The sequence below is a fragment of the Pipra filicauda genome, unplaced genomic scaffold (assembly GCF_003945595.2).
Source record: "Pipra filicauda isolate LSUMZ 115617 unplaced genomic scaffold, ASM394559v2 scaffold511_size394598_pilon, whole genome shotgun sequence".
In the NCBI taxonomy this organism is placed as follows: domain Eukaryota; kingdom Metazoa; phylum Chordata; class Aves; order Passeriformes; family Pipridae; genus Pipra; species Pipra filicauda.
This window is the reverse complement of record NW_024104656.1, coordinates 199,286-219,619: the sequence shown is the minus strand read 5'-3', so window position 1 is coordinate 219,619 and position 20,334 is coordinate 199,286.

Below are 20,334 nucleotides of genomic sequence, written 5' to 3'. Positions count from 1 at the left end.
GGAGTCCTATTCACATCTGAAAATTTCACCCCACATGGAGGACACCAGAAGGCTTGCATGGTTAAAGGTTTCAGAGGGAGCTGCCAAGGAAGTGCCTTGTCACCTTGGCCTTGTCCTGACCTCTCCCTGACTGCACCATTTCATTTTGCTTATTTTTATCATATGGCATGTGGAATTTCCAAATGCAAAATATACCCAACTGTATTATTACAAATCTACAACTATTAACAATTTTTCTCCCGCAACATTTCTAATGGAATGTTGAATAGCAGATTTTCTGCTCTTCCAGCCATTTAGTAAAACAATTCTGAATGTGTCTAATTGCACCAGTTAGGCAAAAGGAGTTAATTGTTTGCTGTGCTACCTGTACCACAGGATATGATGTGTTTACTGTGGACAAATCACAGGTAGTATGCTGGCTGATAAACCAGCAATTGTCAAATTGCTAGTTACACCCTTGTCTGCATTGAGAGAACAGTAAGTAACAAAGGATTGTCTTGTCCCTGTGGATGATGACAAGGGCTAGTAGAAAAGAAATAAAATGAAGAAGGAAAAACACTTCAGATGTCTCTATATGAATATTAAAAGAAATAGGCTTCTATTGTCAGAACTTATGTCCGTGACGTCTGTGCTTGGGCTGCTTTTCGTGCTTGCACTGAATGTCACAATACAAATGCAGCATAACTCTGATTGCCCAACACTGTTCATGTTCTCTCTATGGGAACAGGGCAGGGATTTTTTCTTTGAATACATAATTTACGGCTTGCTACATCAATTCTGCAAAGTCAATACATATCCTTAGCACAAAGCAGAGAATGAAGGGCATTATGGAGAAAGAGAGAAAGATAGTACATTGACAGAGAAAGATGAATTCCACTGCACAAGCACATTACAGGTTCCATTCATAAGAATAAAAGTACTCTTTTTTTTTCTTCAAATAGGAAGTATTTTTCAAAATACATTTAATATGGCTAAATTTAAAAAGATCTTGTGCGCAGCTTACATGCCACTACCAACAAACTCTGTCACTGTATTATCCTATGTTATCCTTTGTGCAAAGAATATCTATTTATTGATTCAAGTCACATATATTTGCAAGGCAAGGTTTGTAGACACAGGTAATATTTTTATTAGACCAACAGATTAGAATGAAAAGATGGATCAGGCACAGAAGCTCTTCACCGAGTAAAATGCAGTCTGTTTTTTTCCCTAGATACTCAAGTTGGCTTCATAAAAGATGTTACTTCTTGCAAACTTAGCTTCTATTACAATCTTAGATCACTGTGACTGCTACAGTGCTGCTACTTATGTAATTATAAAATACCTATCTGAGAACCTGGTTACTCCTCTGCATTATTAACAATGTCTGACAGGTTTTCACTACTGCACAGGGAATACATTTAGACAAAATCTTCTCCTGACCACCTGAACTAATGAAATTGCAGCCTACAAGTGTTGATAAAGTTAATGGAAAGAAATTTTCAGCCACAGGGTGGTTGTACTAGTAGTCTGCAAGAAAGCAAACTACCTCTGGACTTGCAGTAGATACACCCTGTGTCTTACTTCCACAGGTAACAAGTGATTTGCCATCTTTATATTTCCTTGAGATCATGCTGTTGCTGGGTATGGTTTGGAGTCTTCTGAGTGACTTAGGACTAAATAGAGAATAAATGAAAGATACAATAAAGGGTAATATTTAGGATTTTCAATGGGTGCTTGCCTTGAGCTTCAGAAACCCAACTCATTTTTAGAGAAACATAGCATCTTTTTCATCTTAAAATCTACTTAATAACTAAGTAATTTCATTGCAGTTTAGAGGGATCTCATTAACTGTACTCCTGTGTTTTTCATGTGTCTTGCTTCTGGGCTTTGGTTCTTTTGACAATCAGAGGCAAAGAATTTCAGGATCTATTGAGCAGAGTCACCTGCAAGTCCTATCCAGCTCACAGTGTGGATACAGGTCGGTGAGGAGTGCAGACATCTCTCGGTGCCTCTGGAGCCTCAGTTGTGGCTCTGAGGGCAAAACTCTGCACCAGAGCAGGTCAGTTTTCTCTGTGCAGGGAACAGAGTCTAGGAAATTGCTGTGGGACAAAAATGGGTGTGTTGGACTTCTCTGCAGAAATGACTGTGGGTGCTTTGACGAACACTCACTGACCTCCTGCAAACAATGTGGTGGAAAAAAATGCCAGACTGTCAACTACATCAATAAGGAGAACTTTTAGTCTCACCTCATCCCTTCACAATTCCCACTGACAGGCAAAAATTGAACACTTCCTTGAGTCTAGAAGAGAGGAATCTGTTTTGTAGTGTGCTACAGGCATGATCTAGACAAATTGCACCTATATTTTATTTGAACCCATCACGATACAACATAACAAGGCTTTTCAATTACCTCAACAAGCTACCAATACAACTTTATAACTTCAATTTTTCATCCATTTTCTCCAACTCAACATTTCTTTTATATATCACTGTAAATCTCATCAGTCCAGTTCAGGCTAATAAATTTTAATTACCACATCTCAAGCCTAATGAAAAGGGGAAACTTGCAGTGAAGAAAGACAAAGGCATTGGTTATTGCCTTGGGCCTCAAGCTCACCCCTCTGAATGGGGCACTGGACTCTGTTAACTCAGGCATGGGTATGGCACAGAGAGAGGCAGAGCTGGCATCTGCAGGGCTGCAGGGTTGGGCTGCCCCCGTGAACAGACCTGTGTGTCCCTCTAAGCAAAATTTAGGCAATCGTTTGAAGCACACCATGCTGGGGTACAGTTTTAGTTGGCATAGGTAGAGCTCAAAGACAGACCAGAGCTGTGACTCAGGACTGGAGCATTGTATTTCACCACAGTAACTTTTATGGTCATCTGGCATGCTATTCTTGTCTTCAAGGAGGGGGACAAGTTAAGCAGGAAAACACTAACTTGCCTATTAGCTGGAAATGCACAAAATTCCAACAGACAGTGAAAGAGAACTAATTTTGTATTGTAATTATGGTTTTTTTCTAAAAGACAGTGATAAAGCTTAAGGTTTTCAAAGATTTTTCCTTACGTAGAAAAGGCAAACAAGATAAAATAATACAGCAGATCAACATACTTATATGTTTATTAATTCTGACTAAAATTTACCATCTGTGACTGAGCATTTTACTAAATAAATCCCAGAAAATACAGATGATTTTAGCTAAAAATCATAATGGCACTGTTTCTTAAGCTCTGTTACTGAAATAGCTACACTGTAAATTAATATTTACAATAAAAGTATGCTCATAAAAGTTCTAAAGCATTTTCTAGTGACAGTCTGTTCAACTATTTAGTGATTCAAAAACAAGCTCTCCAAGAAAAGCTTCATATCATTACAGTACATAAAATATAGAAATATATGAAAAATGACAAAGGCAGTATGTTACTGTTGAGGGGACTCTAACTTGATTGTTTAGCTGGTTGAAGTAGCTTTTCATAAGTGAAATATGTCCTCAGTTTTCCTGGAATAGATAGAGTAAGAGCAAAGTCAACAAAAATATGTCTTCTTTATTTTCCTTTGAAGACATTCCTTTCTCTGGAATATAGTAAAAATCTGTGTTCAGGGCACGTTAGTTAATTCTGAGGCATGCGTGCTCAAGCAGACACATAAGAGGCTAATTTACATGCTTAAAGGCAAGTAAAACTTTGTTTTGCATCTGTAAATATACCTGCCCAGGGTAAGAAGTGGGCTTTCCAGAATACTTGTGTGTGAGCTGGGTTTACAGGTATTAAAAAAAATAATCTGATCTGCTACTATTGTCACTGTAGCTGTCATCACAGTGCAATTCAGGCAGAAAACCTCAAGACACTCATCAGACCAAATCCTATGGACCTTACTCAAGCAAAAAATCTTGTTGATGTCAACAAACATTTTCCCCAAAGAACTGGTACACAATTGAGCCTTTTTTGTACATGTATATTTTAGTATCATTGAATATCAGCAACAGAAACAAAACAGGTTTTTTTTCTTTGACTCCGGGATCAAGACATTGGGGAATGAAAAATAAAAAATGCCCTCCTTTAAATCCAGAGAGGGACTAGTTTTATAATTTTGGGATACCTTGGAAGGGTCTGAGTTTTCTAGGTGAGTAGAGAACTGTTTGAAAAGCAAGTTCCTTTAAAGACAAGTCACAATGCTCAGACACAGGAGCATTAACATCTCAGAATGTTTTTTCCTTTGAAGCAAAATTTTTAATATGGGAAGCATGCATTTAATGTCTAAAGGGTTCGAAATAGCAACTCTTGGTCAATAAACTTTTACCTTGTGTGCTTTTTTTAGGACCCTGCCCAAAACAAGGTTCATTCTGTCAGAAACATTATGTCCTAGGCCATGATTCCAGCTGTGGTCTGTTTGCTGGGAACAACAATTTCAGTTTATATGTCTGGCTACCTCCCTACCATGGACTCCAAGTTTAGAGTTTTAAGGTAAACAAACCATGATAAACTGATAATGGCACAGAGAGTTTCGCCCTCAATAGCCCCTTCGGGTCCAAGAGCTGAAGAGAGTTCACCCAGTTATCTTCTGCAGAGGAAGGGTACCTGCTAGAGATAAATCTAAGAGGAGGAAGGAGAACATTTTCAGGAAGCATCTTACTGGTTGTCATAGTCAAAGTCTAGGTGAAAAATCATAAAAAGGAAAGAGTTTCTAGAGAGTTCAACCTACTTTCAAATTCAGCAGACATTTTTAGCAACAATATAGAGGAGATAGATCTGGATATTTTCAAATGATTTCAGAAATGCTGAAACAGTCTCCAGTTCAAAACAGCCCTGCACATTTTAAAGACTTGTGTTTATTTGAAAATGAAAGACTGTTGAGAAAGAAAATTAAAAGATTAAAAAATGCCCTTAAAATAAGGCATTTATTTTTAAAGTATCTGTAGAAGAGATATCACTCTTTACTAAACTCTACCAGCTATTAATTTATCATAATGTAAATGATTTAGTTATTGTTTAATGATACAGCACTTTCCACAGGAACTAATCTCGAAATACACTGCTTTACAAAAGGGATATGATACCCTGATAACTATACTTGTGGGAGATGGGGCAAATGTGTGGTTCATGTAAATCCTTTTTGCTCCAATAAAAGCAAGGGAATGAGTTTGATTTCTCAAGTTTATTAACTGCAAATGATATTATACATGACATATTATCTTAGTCCTTATCTCATATATCTCTGTGTGTATATGTCTTGGTAGCTATTTTTGTTTGCTGATGGTATAAACTGATTTTGTGGAGTCACTGAATTACATTGCTTGAGACAAGTACTTTTAAATTACAGTTTTTGCTGTGCTACCCTCCAGTGCTTTGTACTCTGAAGGCAAACTTCACTAGTCTGCTAGTTGCTAAGTTGGGTAGCAACTATAACACTAGATAAAATGAAGAGACTGTAAGAAAATGCAGAGTACCCAATAACATTACTTAATAAGGTAATTTAGTAAAGTAACCCCAAAACTCCAGCTCCTAAACTCTCTGTAGACATAGTAAAAGCAAATTCAAAATTATTCAAAAGCTTCATACCAAGATGGCTCACCTCCAGTTGTACAGCATTGTAAATATCAAGCACATCACAGAAACTAAATTAAAGATCTGAGTAGCATTACAGCTCTGCTTGCTTGATTTAGTATTTTTCCTTCTCTCAGATGATTTTCCAAGCATCTTTCTTCCACACCATAAGGAAACAGAACAAAAGACATTTTCACTTCTAAAGCTCTTCAAAATGTGGAGTTTCAGATACAATTTTCCAAGGCTGTGTCAGTCACAGGGTTATTCTTGGTATAGCCACTGGCAATCCCAGAGCAAAGCAGAATGAATTCTGGAGCAAGAAGAAGAAGACCAAGTCAAAGTCTAACTAGGTGGAATCATTTGTAGGAAAGGATTAATAAATCAAACTATCATAGTGCCTGGCACAGAACTGTCTGGGAAGTGGAGAGATACAAGTTAATCTAGGTGATGGGATTTTATTTTCTTGAATTATACCCTTAAATATCAAGAGTTTCTGATTTTTCACATTGCTCTCTTTCATGTGTTAGCTTTTGGAAATGTAGGGATGTTGTTTTCAGCTATAGTAAATTTGCTGCTCCTACAACTTTAGCTCAAACCTTACCTATACTGGTTCTATTGCAATTAAACAAAACACTGCTTCAACATCAGCGTAACTGTTTTCTGAATCAGTTACCTACATGCAAATTTTTAACTTGCTTTCAATTTCTTCACTGGTTCCATCACATGGTACATGTACTCCAGGCAATTTAAGCTAACTCAGCCAGTTTGTCTCCTGCAACGAAGGCCCCATTTCCTTCAGTGACAATTTATGTTAATGATAATCAGATGCTTTTTTAATTAACAATGACCTACAAGCATCCTAATACATTTCTCTCTCTCCCTGATGGTATTTTTTTAGAGGACTGTGTCACTCCATTTCATTTGAAACTTGGGGGCTCTTATATTTGTTCAGACAGCACAGGTCCCACAGCCCCTTAATTTTTGCTTTCACAGCGTTTATGTTCATATGTCCCTGTCAGTGTGTGTAGCTCTAAAAACAGTAGCACAGTGGGGGGCTGAGAGGGAGCTGTGTTGTTCCAGCAGTACAAAATTGATCTTCACATGTACACAGCTCTGCAGTTGCTCAACTGGTTAGACTTATTACACATACCTAAAGTTGCTCTATATTACACATACAGAAGTAGGGTTGCCTTGGACGCGTTTCCAAAATGGCAAGGTTATATGCTATCAGTAATACTTGTGGTGTGGAAGACAACCAGCAAAAACAGGCAGTAGAGACAGCAGACATGTATATGCACAAAAGGCTGCCATGTAAGATGTAATTCCTTTTATTCTAGGTATAAACTTTTTCAGTGCAGAAGGATACAGATCCTGATCCTGTCTCCTCCACAGAAAAAAACAAACAAACCAACAACCAAACAACTAGGCTTATAGTTCTGAATTGTTCAGAATTGTTATAGTTTCTTTGCCAGATCCTTTTGTTCTGCACTTCTTGTCAAGGTTGTTGCTGCGTAAGACACAGTGTAGGCAACTGCCTAGGACAGAAGACTTCAGAAGGCAGCAAAAAATGTGCCCATATCTCAGCTGTCCCATGTCACATTCTGGCATGTCAATACAAATCTGCTTTCCCCTTTGAATTCTGCTAATACTGCAGAACTGTGACCAGTGATGGCTGAGGCACTGTGCACTTTGGGCTCCCTGCCTTCCTTGTCACAAACACAACAGCTTCCTAAAGAGAGCAGGAAGCACATCTGGCTAATGCATCTGGGACTTGGACGTCTGCTACAGGGCAGAAGTATCTAGCAAGCTGTTGACATATTTTGTGTGGTCTGATTGTAACCTGATCACATATCTAGAAGCGTTGGAGTCTCTTGAAAACAGTTTTTCCAGTTGATGCTCTTTCCAAGCCATGGCTATGTGGATGCAACAATTTTCCTTCAGTAGGACTGGAAGGGATGTGAGCTCATTCATGTCCTAAGGCCCTTTCTAATACGAGAAAGGGAGACAGAATTAAAATGTTGATAACTCCAAATTTGGGTGAGGTGAATTTCTTCTCAGACGCATGTATCCTTACTCTAGCCTATAGATACTCAGTATTGGTTTTAGGGTTTTGGACTGCTGTTTTGATAATTGGGGCTCTTTCAACACAACCCCTTTAAATTAACCTACAATAATAAAGGTTGCAGTTGATGTCATACAATCCTTACATGTCACTGGAATAGAAAAACCTACCTTAGCAAAGAGATTTTGTACTATTTCTAGACAGAGATCAGGTTCTGTAGGCAGCAGAAAGATGACTTTTACAGCTGGAGCTGATGCATTGTTTTAGGTACAGGGAATTTTTTTAACCCAGCTGGGAACTGATAAGTACCTAATCTGGATCATAGGAGCCAAAGACACACTCAGGAGAAAGGATCAGCATATCCTTGAAATCTGAAGCTGAAATACAGTGTATGTGGGGAGTGTGTGTGTGTTTGGTGGGGGGATGTTTTGTAATCATTGGCACTAGCTGAGCATCCAAGCTTAGTTGATGATTCAGATAGCACCCCAAGGTTTTATCCCATTTTGACAAATTCAGCAGTATCCTACACAGACTAGTGGTGTATGTTATGATATTTTTTTTTCTTTTAATTTGCCTTGATGATCATGGAACAACTTGCATAATTTGTGAATTTGCAGATGTGACCCTTCTGTTTTCTTTCCTAAAGGAAAGGTACACAAAAACAGACTTAATGTACCAGTCTGACAATAATTTTGTATGACGCATATCAGAAACTCAGATTATTGACAATTGCCTAAAATTGAAACAGAATTACTGCAGCTATTTCCTGGTACTAAGACTCAGGAGAAGGTATGAAGAATCAGAGAAGGGCAATCAGAGAACCATAAAGACTGAAGATTAAGGACTTCATAGTGTCAAAAGGATGCACTAGCTGATATCATTTATTCTGAGTAGGTTGTTATCTAATGAGTAGACCACAAATTGTTATTTTATCTTAAGATAATCGAAGATATCCAAGAAATACTATATATATTTTGTCAAATCAGAATAAATTACTTAGTTTTCACTTGCTTTCTGCCAGATCGGTTACCCAGAATGATATAAAATACAGCTATTCCTGAAGAAAGAGCTGGCTCCTAGACACCCTCTGGGAACTTCGGTATTTCTTTCCTGACACCACATTTTCCTGCCAGCCTGCAGCATAGGTGTTGCTGATGGGAAAGGGGGGGAAGATCATAATGGGCAGGTAGTTCTCAGAACCAAAGAAAGAAATTCAACAAATTGCAGTCCAACTGAGACATGACAGGACATTGTCTAGTAATAGATATGCCTACTATCTGTCTACTATATTGGCCTTCTCTATTTGCCTGCATTTAGCCCTGGAGGTAAATAGAGAGGAAGACATTGGAATGAAGGCTGCCAGAAGCCTTTTTTCCTTGAATCAGGCAACATTGCAAGGGACACACAGGCCTGAAATATTTACACACTGAATGTGTTCTGTGGATTTTCCTTAAGCCTATCTTTCATCCTACACAATGTGCAAACTTTTGCTTCAGCTCCGTTAATAGCCAAACACCTGTTTTAGCTGACACAAGTGTTTGAGTTCTGTTTTGACAAAAGGTGCCAGACTGAATGTACTAGATAAAAATGTCCTTAATGCATTTACACTCCTGCAGTTGCAAACAGATCTGGTACAGACGTCAAAACCATGTTTCAGTGCACTCCGTAGGAATAGGAGTGTTTATTCACTTCTCAAGTTCTTTCATGCCTCAGATAACTGAGGACTAGTCTAACCTAACTACAGGTTAAGATTGATTTCCTGAACACTGGCATTTCATTGAGCTGAGATGTCAATTTATGGCCATCACAATGACATTGGCAGTTGGTTTTTTTGTTGCAATAATAAAGTTTATTAAGGATACTAAAAGCTGCAGATTAAATTGAGTTAGGCAGGTAAATATTATGCATCAATGTGAAGATATATGGATGTGAAGAAAATTTATACGATTCACTTGATACAGCACAGTGAAAGTAAGATATTAACTCTGGCCTCCTCCTTTCTTGCTTCCTCCCTCTCTTCCCTTAGACTAGACTATCTCAGTTGGAAGGAACCTACAATGATCATCTGGTCCAATTGCCTCACCAATTCAGTGCTTACCAAGCTGAAGCATGCTATTAAGGGCATTGTCCAAGTGCTTCTTCAAGACTGACAGGCTTTGGGCATCTACCACCCGTGCAGGAAGCCCATTCCAGTGTTTTACCACCCCCTTGATAAAGAAATGCTTCCTTATGTCCAGTCTAAATCTCCCCTGGCACAGCTTTGAACCATTCCCATGTGTCCCATCACTAGATATCAGGGACACTTCCCCTCCTTTCTGCCTATCTTCATTCCTGCCTACCTGTCTTCTCTTCCTGCCTCGCTAAGCAGCCAGGTTGGTTGAGGGGCTTGTACCATTTATGATCTTGCCTTCCATAAAACCCCTGAAACCTCCAGTATTTGTCACGCCTGCAACACAAAATTTGTACTTCGCCTGATCTGCTACACACAGCCTTTAATGAGAAACTTATTTGCTTTTGGAACTGGAATATTTTCTTTCCCTTCCTCATGACAAACAAAAATAAATCATGCCAGTATATACATCAGCCTTTTTCCTTCTGCACTTGCAGAAATTTTTGCAAATTAGAGCTTCTTGGAAGTGTTACTGTCCTTTTCATTTAAAAGAAAAAGCAGCATACTTAGCATTAGAATAGTAGCATTCTTTTGTAGAGATCAATTTGCAGGTAGGTGCCAATTTGTAGGATTTGATCCTCAATGGGCATTTCAAAATATCCTTTCCCCTTTTGCACAACTAAGACAAATGTAGTCTTCAACAGCTTATAAAAATAATTTTATTTGGTATTTGCATTGTTGTGTTGTCTTTTGTTTTTGTTTTTTCTCTTTTTAAATCTTACAGGCATCACTGGATGCTTTCCAAGCACTCTTACCGAGGTATATTTCCCTGTTCACAAATAACATATGGGCTTACAAGACTAAGGAAATTGTAGGGAGAAAGTGACATGCAAAAGGCAGAAAAATTGGATATTATTATGCCTTCCTTAATGATCACTGGATCTCACTTCCAGAGTAATTTTTTCTGTAATCCACTGCCATCATGTGCTGATGTAAACATACAAAAGACAAGGGTAATTTATTGTATACCAATTCCCATGCAGTAAACATTATTCATGGTTTGGTGGCATGCTCCTCCCTTGGGAAATATTATCTAGTTTTGCTTTGAGGCTCCTGCAATTAACACATCTCTGATGATTTCTGGGTTTTTTTTGCACGAATAGGCAGGAGGAGGATCATAAGAATTCTCTAAGGTCTGCTCTCAACCTCTGCAGTTTGCAGTGTGTCTCACTAGGAGGACAAATTAAGTCATCCTTGACTGAGGAGTTGTCCTTGTCATTGTCAACTGAACAGTGCTCCTAGCTGTTCAGTCTTTCCACGAGAACAGTCATCCTGCCAGGACTATTGGACAATAAAAGTCTTTCTTTTTCTCTTGGTTTAGCTCGATTCCCCATCCAGTTCTGCTTTTGTTTGTTGCTACAGTGGCTGCCACAATATCATCAGGGGAAACTGATATAGAGAAGGCACATTCTCCTCTGACTTCTCTAATCTCTGAATAGGAATAAGCAAAAAAATTCTCCATTCCTGAAGTTTCTGTGCATTTCAAGTTCTGGGTAAACACCTTGAGGAACTAGAACTCTACATGTTCTTCCATACACCGAACAATCCATAGGAGGAGAGAGATTGCAACCCTCCACATCACATTTATACCTGGCATCCTGAGGATCACAGGACTAGGAGTAAGCAAGACACCTATAAATGTAGCTTCGAATTTTGGAGGTCTTAGGGGTCAAACAGTTGCCTCTAGGTTAACATGTGTGACTTAAAAAGCAGTGCCCATCTCCATGTTTTTACTGTGATTTCCCCCCCTCTATTCTGGTTATCATGTTATGAAGTTTGTCACTTCCACAATATAAGCCTTATATTACCTCTCCCCAGCTCTCCTGTCTGAGGTCTATGGGGTCTGAATGTGCTTCAGTATATAGCACAGGTGTGTGAAAGACTGAGTAGCTTCACTGGTAGAAAGCTCCCAGGGACCTGCAGAAAACACTGTGTTTCCTCTTGTGGAAACTCCCCCATGAGTTCGGATACTGAGAGGGCTGAAAATGCTGGATAACTGAGCTGAGGACAGCTGCAGGTGTTACAGTTGATTCTGATCAAAATTGTTGAGATTTACATCCCTGTGTCTGAGGAGTAAAACCCATCTATTCCTGCAGTGAGAAGTAGCTGATGGGCACTCTGCTCTCAAGGAGGTCATGGGCTCACATGGGATGCCACAGAGATGTATTGTTGCACATTTCTGAGGGCAGGACAAAGCTTTCTGCAAAGTGCTTCATGTTAATTTTTTTAGGAAACTCCTTTAAGGATTATATTTGAAAACATGAAACAGGAGAATCTAAATCAGAGTGTTTACTATGTTTCAAGATGCAGCATTTTCATATTAGTAGTATTCACTACAATTATGTTGATACCGTCCACATCCAGATTGTTTTGAAGTAAAGTACCAGAAAATTAAATGCCAGAATTTACATAACTTCAGAGCATTTATCATGCTACATTATTACACCCTACGGTTGCCAAATGCACGCCCCTTGTCTAAGGTAGTTCAATGTGACCTGGAATAGCTTTGTATTAATATCCTCTTAGACCGGGTCTACATTAGCAAATAGTGTTGCACAATGGGAGGGATCTGTAGAGTGAAACAGCTGATACAGAGGATCTGACATGAACACTGTACACCTTTTGGAAGGGTTTACTTTCAACCGGGTCTAGTCTGGTCCTGTAAACTGAATGCCTGGTAGTGTTTGGAGCATATCGGTGTGCACCCAGAGTACATACTTTAGTTTATTTTCATCCAGAAGTTAGCATGTTTTCAATACAAATATGAAACAGAGCAGAAAAAGAATGACAACAGAGAAAGTTGCTTACAAGACTTATTCCTCACCTGAACCGAACTGAAACTCTTATGTAGAAGCACCTTAGAGACCAATTGTTTTTCGATGTAAGGAATCAAAAGAAGTCTGAAAGTCAGAGAATCCATACTGTGAGGTCTTACCTGATAATTTTAATGCTGAAAACAAGTGACAGGGTCCCCTGTGAGTTTTATAGTATAGGTCTCAAGTTGCTGTGTCGCTCTGGCATCCAGATGTAGTCAGATAGTATGGATGGTAGGGAGATGGGGCCCATGCAGTACAAGACAGAACACGCCTGCCCCTCACAGCTCATCTCGGAGAGGGCAGATCTGGTCAAGGCCAAGGTGTTTCAGGAAGAAGACAGAAACTGGGACTTAGCACTGAGCATGCCAGCTTCATGAGCTGCAAGTAAGGACGGGTTGTGACCCTCTGTCTAAATGAGATATACTAATGTACGCTTCCGAAGAGGTGAGAGCTGCCTGAAATATTCCAGCTTGTGAAACATTTGGATTTGGCTGATAGACTGCAAGAGGAAATAAAACCTTAAAAAAATGTAGCACAGAAAGAGGAGAAGATAAAAATGCTCTTAGTCATTCCCTGGAGCACAAACAGACGTTCAAGAAATATTCTGAGTAAAGATGAGATTTAAAGCTCAGTGCATGGGACAGACATTATAAAAATCAGGGAGAAAGTCCAATTTACATCTATTTCTGCTGCTAGAGCCTTGTTGACTGGCATAAAACCTCATCAGCAGAGGATAACTGAGGATGTTGGAGTCTCTGATATAAACAAAATTGAATAGGTTTAATGAAACATGTCACTATTATAGCAACATTGGAACAGACATACTTGGTCAGATCATTTCTGAGGTGGAGACCACCAGAACCAGAGATAATACTGAAAGTGACAACATGCTACCAATATCTACAATATCAGCAAAATATTTTCAGGTTTATTCTCCTGAGATTTCTTACTGCAGTCAGTTTTGGTTTCTGCTTTTTTTTTTTTTTCCTATCTCATGTGCTTACTTTTTGGCTGGGGTTTTTCACTCAGCAGAGTGAACTGGCCACTATGACACACAGGTCTTCTAGGATTCACCTATCTACAGTCTAGTAGAGGTCTTTTCACCCATTTTCATCAGACAACACATTAATTACCCCAATGTTTACCTCTGGCTTAGATTAGTTTATTCAAATTTTTATTGAGATCTCTACAAAGAACATTCTCTTTTGTATTCTTGTATCCAATTATCTGAGGGACTCCGCTGTTTTTTGAGTGTAAAGGACAACACAAGGGCCTGATTCAGAGACAGTGGGGCTCTTTATATAGACTTCAACAGCCTTTGGACCATAAAAAAAGCAGTAAATTCCTGCAGCATCTAAACTGTGTCAAGCACAACATGTAGGCATGATGCAAATACACCAAACTGCATCCTATGTCCTTTCCGGGGAGGCAGACTTCTTTAACCTATGCAATATAAAGACATATCCAAATAGACACAAACTAAAGAAGCCAAATACAGGTTTCATAGCTCCTAAATGAAAAAAAGAGAACTTTATCACATAAACTACTGCTGGGCTCTATAATATTCCCAAAGTGAGATATAGTGAGGCTGCATACTATCTCCCTCAATATCAGAACAGGAGCATTTTCCCCTCCAGCAGTGCTAATTACATCAGCACCTTAATAATCTACCTAAAGTCACTGCTAAGCAGAAGACAAACTAGAAGTGATTGTCTTAACATCCACATTTGGGGCATTGTGCAGCCAGAAGGCTGCCCATTGCAGATGCTCCTGCCATTCCCACCAGCCCAGTGCAACCCATTGCTATCAGCTGTGCTGGAGGTAATCCCAGATCAGATTCTGCATGTTAATATACATATTTCAGGTGTATATCAACTCAGCTGAGAACAGCATCTGACTGGTACTTTAGTTAATAAGAATTCAGTTGCAGTTACCTGAATATACTGAAAAGGAGAGATTTGTAACAGACCACCATGCTGCCAGTGTTGCTGGCAGCTCAAACACTTCTTAATTTAAATGGCAAAACTCAATTATTCCCTTCCTGTCTGAGTCTCACAATGTTAAGCTGATTTTCTACTCAATGAAAATGTCATATTCTCTCTGTTTCACTGAATTTGCACCTTTGTTACGTCTCTTTCGCGTTACTAACTCACTTCACAGGCATGGCAGTCTTAGACTTCATCTTTTCATCACTGAATCTCAGAGTTGCTGCCTTATTTGTAAAAATCATCCAGTGAGTAATGTTAAACAAAAAAACCCCAGAAACAAACAAACAAGCAGCCAAAACTGCAGGTGTTTACCTTTGAGAACCCATAACAACTTTCTCATCTTTTTTTGTACCATCCAATCACTTAAGGGCAAATTTGATGAACACAGGTGAGAGACAGTGTCTAAAATGATATGACTTGTTATGTAGAACCTGCTTTACTAAGTCCTGCTCCTTGGCCTTTGCCATTTGCAAATGTCTTTGTATCTTCTCAGTTAAGGTAACTTCGGTCTCCCTTTGGCTCCTAATTCATGATCAGTATCTTTAAAATCTTATGGTCAGGTATATTTGCACACTTTTTTTTCCATTCAGTCCGCAAACAGCAGCCCAGAATCTCCATATGTGTGTGTTTACATGCTGCTCTTCCTTCGCTTCTCCATTCCTGCACTCATCAGGGCCCACAATATCTGAGTGCTGCCTAGAATGCTTGCTCCCTACTTTGTACAGGTGAAGGGGGCACTCTGGCCCACCTGCTAGCAGGGTGAGACGTTCATTAGATATTCAGGGTTTAAGACTTCTGAGAGGGCTAACTCCTGGGTCTGTGGCCAGAACCAAACAGCTCTGCACAATTTCATCAGATCTGCAGTACTTTGCACAAGCTCTGTTTTGGGAGCTGAGCACACTGCCCAGCTTTTTTCCCCTTTACAACAAAAGGGCTTACCATTAAAATGCCCAGCTATAATACTTTTAACACCTTGCTCTACACAATTGCAGTGACTAACACCTATACCAGAGGCTCAGACAGACTCTATGTAGCACTGTTGCTCAGGCTCACAGACCTCCCCACAGACTTCCCCTCCAACCTCAATGTCACTTGCCGAGGGAGGCGGTAAACCTTATGATACGGCTCTGACATCTGTGTCCTGGAAGTCCCCTCTGTCTCGGCTTGTTGGGCTCACTGCCTGGCAGAGGATCCCTCAAGAGGGAGCTGGTTGACCTTAGGCAGCCTCAGCCTCTCTCCTCTCTCAGACTCTGAGAAGGTGACTGTACTGTCTGGGTTGACAATTTCAGCCAACTGCAGAAAACCACTACCTCTGGTGATACCATGGCAATTCACAGCCAGTATTTACTGACATGGATAGGTACAGTCTCTTTTTGTGAAGTAGCAGTGGCCTTGGGGCCCCCAAGTCACATCAGTGAGGGGGGTTGTTTTGCCTTGACTGTCACTCTGCATATATGTAATTTCCCAGAGTCTCTGGCATCTGTTCCTAACAGCCCAGGCACTCTTGTTTTTAGCAGAACAAAATGTTATGCCTACGGACTAGCCACTGTCAAAACTGGTTTCCTTCTGATTGTCTCCCTTAATGCACCTGTGGATGCTGTTTGCAGATAACAGTCAAAAGTCATCTCACTTTCTTCATGTTTTCCACAATTGCAGGCAATCTCAGGACTCCTGTTTTTTTGCTTCTTCCTTTCAGCACAGTAATCAAATATATTTTGATTGCCTTTTACTTCTGGAACCGTGGGGCTTTCAGAGCTCACATAGTGCTCAAACTGCTTCAGGATGATTGGTTCCAGCCTTTGTTATTTAGGTTGATCATTATATCAGGAAAAGTTTATGCATTCCTGGCTGAGGCTTACTGGATTCATCCTGCTTGGGTGAAACACCTTCAGGAGGAACTTTGTTTCTTCATACTTCTTATGATAATGGCGAAGGAGAGGAAGATAGGAACTGTTCTCTGGAACTCCTCTCTCTCTTCATTAGCTGCAGGAGGAGATAAGGAATGTAATGAAATAGGGTTCTAGAGGTGACTCAGAGAAGGAAAATGGAACTGGGCCTCCATTTTGAGCTACCAGCAATACAGATTTTGAAGGTTAGCGGTTTCGGTGTTTTTTTTCGTTTGTTTGTTTTGTTTTTGTTTTTGTTTGTTTGTTTTTTGGTTTGGGGTTTTTTTTATATCTTCAGTTGAGCAACCGTAACTGGAAACTGACTGTCACACAGTTAAACACCTTGCTGCATCAACACTTTATAAAAACCTGAACTTCAGTGGGCAATTGAGTTACTTAGAGATGGTGTGGATAAGAGGTGTTTTTTCAGTTTCTCGGCAGCAGTCAAATCTTTCCCAATGAAAAACTTATAAATCACAGTGAAAACCAGGTGCGCAGGGTCTATTATCTCAGCAAGGATGTTACAAGCTTCAATTAGAGTAGGCAACATATCAGACCAAGCTTTAAAAAAAAATATTAAAAATAAAAAAAGGCTTTCCTTGGGTGGAGATAAATCAAAGAACTTTGCAATCCCTGTAGCAGAGAGGTCTAAGACTCAATTACACTGAAATTCTGCTTTTATCCATAATGTCTTAAGAGAGCAGGACAAAGGGAACCTCCTTGTGCCTTCACAATGTAGAGGAACAATTGGAGGGGAGAGAGACACATTCCAGTAATTGTATGCACATCAGGACACTGCAAAACCAGAATGCTAAATGTTGGTAAATTGTTGTATTTTCTAAAGATAAAGTATCAAACATTACATGTACTTCATGGTAGAGTTCCCACCCTGTCAGAGAAGCGTATTCTTTTGGTGGTGAATGTGGTGCTGGAGTCTGCAGACTGCAGGACTAGAAGAATGGCTTTTTGGTAGCTGTGTTCTTAGGGGACCCTCACACAGAGACAAGAGTGAGTCTTCACTTGATACCTCTCACTCTGGGTTGAAGAAACTGACTCCTCACATCAGTGTCTCTGTGACAGTGTTAGGCAAGAGCCTTTCTGTTTTCTCACACATTATTTGGCATGTTTCAGAAGATCTCTCTTTTCAGGGTTGTTATTCTGGAAATGATGCTTCTCTGGCTCACAAATGCTGAATGTTGTACCATAGTCAAATTCTCATAGGTGATTTGAGACAGTAAGTGTTCCCTTCTGTGGTTAAATAACACAGTCATCAAGGTACACACTGGAGCCCTGGCAATTCATTTGCTGCTGTGAGACTGTAGTGGGTTGACCTTGGCCAGCTGCCAGATGCCCACCCAGCTGTTATCTTAGTCCCCCTCCCCAACAGAGGAAATGAGATGGAAAAGCTCATGGGTCACAGAGTTCCCTTGCAAATTACTGTCATGGGCAAAACAGACTCCACCTGGGAAAATTTAATTTGTTACCAACTGGAATAAAGTTCGGTTGACAAACAAAACACTGAAGCAGCCTTCCATTTTTCCCTGACTGAATTTCACTCTTCACTTCTAAATTCTCTACATCCTCGCCCTGAGCTGTGAAATGGGATGGGGGGCTGCAGTCAGCCCATAACAGCTCCTCTCTGCCGCTCCTTCCTCCTCATACTGTTCCCCTGCTCCAGACTGGGGATTTCCCACTGGCTGCAGTCCTCCAGGATGAACCTGCTTCAGTGTGGGTTCTCCATGGGCTGCAGCTTCCCTCAGGGCAGGTCCACTGGGCTCCCTGCTGGGGCCATAGGGGCATCTCTGCCAGCACCAGTACACCTGCAACCAGTACAGAGATTCTAAATGTTTCCCTCAACATATAAAATATTTGTGCAGGGTGCACGTGTATCATACCTGTGGCTTGATTATGTGACTCCCAGAAAGCTATTTTTCCTCTGTAAACTCTTTGTTTTCTTAGGGAGCAAAGAGTCATTGTTTCCCTCCTCCACACCAGTCCTTCTTTGAATGATCCTTGACCAGACCCCAGCTCTCATTGACCGGGCATCAGAGCAATCATGTCCATTTCACTGTGCAATCACTGTGGAAGAGGCCTCTTAAAGCAGTGCCTGAGCTAGGAGCTGAATCAGGATGAAGTATCCTTCTTTTTACTGACTACTTAGGTAGCTCGTCCAGGGATTATTTAATCCACTACAGACATTCTACTAAATCTGATTTGGGGCTATCAGTTGTTATTTAAGACTGTATGATCCCTGGAAAATGTGAGTGGAACGTAGGTATTTCTGCACCAACTCTCCTATCAACATTCCATATTCCCAAATTGTTATTTTTAGCTACAGTTTAGCTCCATGATATTTAGAGATAGAAAAAAAATATTAGTTTATCCAGTACACTTCCTGTAAATGTGCGATGGCTCCCTGAAGTATCTAAGATTTTTTTTATCTTTAAACGTACATAGAATAGAAGCATTTTTGATTAAGGAGCTTGTGGACTGTTTAATGGTTTTGGTAAGATGTATTTTTTCCTGGATTACATGGCTCAAAATTGTTTTGTGCCTGATCTCCATTTGCTTCCAGCAAAACCTAAATAATTGGTGAGATGCTGTCCACATCAAGCTCTGGGTTTCTCCATTTCTACTTCTTATGCTGGGACCAATTTAGACAAGACAGCAGTTCGCTGTATACTTGTATTTCCTTCCCAACCTGGTTCACGTTTGCACCCCTTCTTCTGGCATCAAGGCACAGCAGCAAAGGGCCACAGCAAATGTGAATCATCACAGGGTCCAGAGCTTAGAGTAACCTGGGTGGACTTAGGATCCAGCTCTCTGCATACCATTTAAAAGCATTTATCTGATAAGCTTTTTGAGGACAAGATCTACTCCCTTTTGGGCTCATGATATCTTGAAGGATGAAGGGGACACCTGAATGTTAAAAAATACTGTGGTTTTTTCATGCACAAATATGATGATTTTTTTTTCTTAAAATCATCAGTTTTCTTTCTTTTTCAGTTGAAAAATGCAAAGAAGAATTAAGGTTCACAGTATCTGCTTGAGAACTGAGAGTGCTGATATGCGGCATGCTCTTATTTTTCATGCTCAAACTGCTGTAATTCTCTTTTAACTTGTCTTCCCACCAGGCAAATTTAACGCCTTCAAGCTGCACAAAACTATACAGCTCATCTTCCCATTGGGAGTAAGCCAAATCTACATATTTTCTCTTCGTGGCAGTAAAGTTCTGCAGTTATTTCAAAATTTTATCACTCACATTTTTTAAAGTTCTCTGTGGTCTGTCTTCAGAACCTGCTGATAGCATATTCCCTACAGTTCAAGCAAAAAGAACCACTCAGGTATCCTCAGACTTAGTCAGAAAGACTTGTCAAAGCTTCCTTATTTGATGCACAGATGCAGGAATATTTTTTAAACCATATTATATTTGACATTTGATTTCCTCTTTGCATTCCACACTTAGATGAAAGAGCTTTTCTATTATTGTTATTTAGCCTTGAGTATTTTAACTTATAAGTGGCCTAACACATATTTGTTATTGGGATTTAAAACATACTTCAGGGTTGAGAACGGCTCCGCCAACTTTTAGCCCAGATTAAATTTTTATGGCTTGGTGGGGTTTATAAGGGAGAAGCTGACACAATCTTAACTTGGTAGCACAAATAAGCCTCTTATATCTTTTCCCCCACAAAAGCCAATTTGGTGCTTGTGAAAAGATGCTGGATCAAAAACATATGAAAATTTTGCCCTCTCTTTATTCAGGACAGGAGCCAACTGCAGGAACTAACACTTCAGTATTCCTCAAACTGCCTTAATAATCTGTTTTATCTCTGTTTTGGAAGAATCAACGATAGGTCCTATAGGTCTCTTTCATGAGAGATTAATT